This window comes from Macrotis lagotis, chromosome 3 (genome assembly GCF_037893015.1).
Source record: "Macrotis lagotis isolate mMagLag1 chromosome 3, bilby.v1.9.chrom.fasta, whole genome shotgun sequence".
NCBI classification, from domain to species: domain Eukaryota; kingdom Metazoa; phylum Chordata; class Mammalia; order Peramelemorphia; family Peramelidae; genus Macrotis; species Macrotis lagotis.
In genome coordinates, this window is record NC_133660.1 from 103,299,179 (window position 1) to 103,303,438 (window position 4,260).

The 4,260-nt window shown below is 30.9% G+C and overlaps 1 non-coding gene across 1 annotated transcript; it reads right to left on the reverse strand.

Annotated features, from left to right (window-relative positions):
* Positions 1-2,576: 2,576 nt before the first annotated feature.
* LOC141519748 (U6 spliceosomal RNA) lies at positions 2,577-2,683 on the reverse strand. The gene has a single exon (XR_012477392.1). It is a non-coding gene; the product is annotated as a U6 spliceosomal RNA (small nuclear RNA).
* Positions 2,684-4,260: the final 1,577 nt, after the last annotated feature.

Genomic DNA, 4,260 nt, shown 5'->3' on the forward strand with positions numbered 1-4,260 from the left:
GTCTCTTCCTTCCCAATTCTAATTCCTTCGATTTCTTTTTCTTCTCCAATTGCTGATGCTAACATTTCTAATACAATATTGAATAGTAGTGGTGATAATGGGCACCCTTGTTTCACCCCTGATATTATTGGGAATGCCTCTAGCCTTTCCCCATTGAATATAAGGCTTGTTGATGGTTTCAGATAGATACTGGTAATTATTTTAAGGAACAGTCCATTTATTCCTACACTCTCTAACGTTTTTAATAGGAATGGATGCAGTATTTTCTCAAAAGCTTTTTCAGCATCTATTGATATGATCATGATTTCTGATGGGTTTGTTGTTGATTATAATTGCGTATACTAACAGTTTTCCTAATATTGAACCAACCCTGCTTTCCTGGAACAAATCCTACTTGATCATAATGTATCATCCTAGTGATAACATGTTGTAATCATTTTGCTAAGATTTTATTTAGGATTTTTGCATCTATATTTATCAGGGATATAGGTCTATAATTTTCTTTCTCCGTTTTAACTCTTTCTGGTTTAGGTAACAGCACCATATTGGTTTCATAGAAAGAGTTAGGCAGAGTTCCATCTTTCCCTATTTTTCCAAAGAGTTTATATAGAATTGGAACTAATTGTTCCTTAAATGTTTGGTAGAATTCACTTGTGAATCCATCAGGCCCTGGAGATTTTATTTTAGGGAGTTCAATAATGATTTGTTGAATTTCTTTTTCTGAACAAAGGTTCTTTAGGTATTTAATCTCTTCTTCATTTAACCTAGGCAACTTATATTTTTTTAAATATTCATCCATTTCACTTAGATTATCAAATTTATTGGCATAGAGTTGGGCAAAATAATTTCGAATTATTACTTTAATTTCGTCCTCATTGGTGGTGAGTCCACCTTTTACATTTATGATACTAGCAATTTGGTTTTCTTCTTTCTTTTTTAAATCAAATTGATCAGAGGTTTATCAATTTTATTGGTTTTTTTCATAATAACACCTTTTGGTTTTATTTATTAATTCAATAGTATTTTTTGCTTTCGATTTTATTAATTTCTCCTTTAATTTTTAGAATTTCTAATTTAGTATTTAATTGGGGATTTTTGATTTCTTCATTCTCTAATTTTTTTAGTTGCATGTTTACTTCATTGATTTCCTCTTTCTCCAATTTATTCATATAAGCATTTAGAGCTATAATATATCCCCTAAGAGTCACTTTGAATGAATCCCATAGGTTTTGGTATGTTGTTTCATTATTATCATTATATAGGATAAAATGGTTAATTCTTTCTATAATTTGTTTTTTGGTCCACTCATTTTTTAAATGAGCTTATTCACTTTCGAATTTTTTCTGGGTCTATATCTCCTTGGCCCATTATTGCATATGACTTTATTGCATTGTGATCTGAGAAAGATGTATTCACTATATCTGCCCTTCTGCAGTTGATCATTAGGTTTTTATGTCCTAGTACATGGTCAATTTTTGTATAAGTTCCATGTACTGCAGAGAAACAGGTATATTCCTTTCTATCCCCATTCAGTTTCCTCCATAAGTCTACCATATCTAATTTTTCTAACAATCTATTTACCTCCTTAACTTCTTTCTTGTTTATTTTATGATTCTATTTATCTCCATCTGATAGTCAATGTTGAGGTCTCCCACTAGTAGAGTTTTGCTGTCTATGTCTTCCTGTAGTTCTTTTAGCTTCTCCTTTAAGTGCTGTCCCACGGGGTGCATATATATTCAATATTGAAATGACTTTATTATCTATGATACCTTTTAGGAGGATAAAGTTTACTTCCTTATCTCTTTTAACACTATCTATTTTTGCTGCTGCCTTGTCTGAGATAAGGATTGCTACTCCCTGCTTTTTTTACTTCAGCTGAAGCAAAATATATTTTTCTCCAACCTTTTACCTTTACTCTATATGTATCTCTCGGCTTCAAATGAATTTCTTGTAAGCAGCATATTGTAGAATTCTGTTTTTTAATCCACTCTGCTATTTGCTTAAATTTTAAGGGAGAATTCATCCCATTCACATTCAAGGTTATGATTACTAATTCTTTATTGCCCTCCTTGCTATCTTCCCTCCATTTCTATTTTCCCCCTTTCTCCCCCCCTTCAACCATATTCCCCAGTATTTTGTTTCTGAATGCCTCCCCTTTCACTGTGTTTGCCCTCCTATATCACACCCTCCCCTTTCTTTCCCCTTTCCCTTTTCCCCTTTTTCCCTTTTCCCTTCCCTTCCTTTTGTTATTTCCCCCCTTTTTGCCCCTACTCCCCTTCCCTTTCTCTGTCACCCCCTCCCCTTTTCCCCTTTTAATACTTGAAAGGTTAGATGTTTTATAAGTTAACTGAGTATGTGTAGGTAGACTTTAAGCCAAGTCTGATGAGAAGAAGATTCCGGTGTTTCTCCTCTGCTCCCTTCTTCCCCTCTATTACCATAGGGTTTTTTGTACCTCTTAGTGTAATGAGAGTTACCCCATTCACTCCCCTCCCTCCTCTGGTCTCTCTCCTGTCCCCCTTTTTAAGGAGGTAGTGTTTTTAGATCATTCTATCCAAGTAATAGGAAATCCTTAGTGTAAAAATATGGAACACTTCATCAATTTGCGTGTCATCCTTGTGCAGGGGCCATGCTAATCTTCTCTGTATCATTCCAATTTTAGTATATGTGCTGCTGAAGCGAGCACAGCAGTTCATTTTCAATGTCACATAAAAAATATTAATTTTTTTCTCTTACCAAAATGTCATCATTTTTACTAATAAATTTTAAAATCTTGATTTTTACCAGAAAGCTACAGGAGATTTTGTAGTGTGTTATTTATATGTATTTTTGCTACATATAGCTCCTTTTTTTTCAAAAGTTAATCTTTGGGTATGTTGAAAAGATACTTGAATCTGTTTATTCTGCTTACTAGAATATGGGTTTGAGACTAAGTCTGCAAAATATTTCTTCTTAGAAATTTTCATACTAGTCACAACTACCTCATTATACCCCTTAAATAATTACTCTAGAACATAAAAAAACCTGATCGAATTACAGAAATGACAGTTAAATAAATAAGAGAATAAAATCAAAAGTTTTGGCTAATATAAAGCTATGCTCATTTTTAGATCGTGATGTAGTATTTATAGACCAATAACTAAACTAATTCAAATGATTGAAAATTACATGATTTCCTGATAAAAAAACAAATTCATGAAATCATATGTAATTTCTATAAAATTTAAAGCGAGAAATGATAATGAAATTATTTTTAAAATCATTCCAAAATTTTAAATATTAAGCTGTTAAGTTACTACCAAACATAAAAATGAACTAAAATATAATGTTTTATTGAAAGAAAAACAAATAATTATAGAAACATTCTTACATGTTAGGTCTAAATTTATTTATAAATCTAGTATTATATCATTCAAATTACTGGTAGAATACCATTTAAAGTAGAAAATATTTTCTTTTTTATCAGAATATATATATATATATATATATATTTCTATAATCTTAAATTAAATAAGAAAAATTATAAAATTATGGTACATAGCAATAAAGACATCAAACTTTTATAAAATACTGATCATTGTATCTATATATTGGTAGATAACAACAATGACAACAGGAAAATAGTTAAGCCCAAGTATTTGAAAACTTCAAAAATTCAGATGGAATTGAAGCAAGAATCTAGTATTTGATGAACAAAAAAAAACCAAATTACTGGGGAAGGTTGGATTTCTGGGGAAATTAGTAAGGGATTGTATGAAAAATTTGGTATTAGAACAAAATTTCAAGTGAGGTACGAGAGTGAGCTCAAAAATATATATCTTCACGTCAAAACAAAACAAACGAGGAGGCTAGGAGAGAAGGATTATACCTTTTACAGTAATACTGGAGTTTGTGTGTGTGTGTGTGTGTGTGTGTGTGTGTGTGTGTGTGGAGGGGGGAGGGGGGATAATTCCTAACCAAATATTGGACAAGGGTTATAAACAATAAAATAGATACCTTCAAGTTATTAGGGAATATATTATGTCTTCAAAGGTTTATAAGAATAAAATAGAGGAAGAGGAAATCAATGAATTAAGCATGCAACTAAAAAATAGAGAAAGAACAAATTAAAAACCCCCAATAAAATACCAAATTAGAAATTCTAATAATCAAAAGATAAATTAATAAATTGAAAGCAAGAAAATACTTGAACTAATAGATAAAACCAAGAATTGCTTTTTATGAAAAACAATAAAATTGATAAACCTTTGGATAATTTTATAA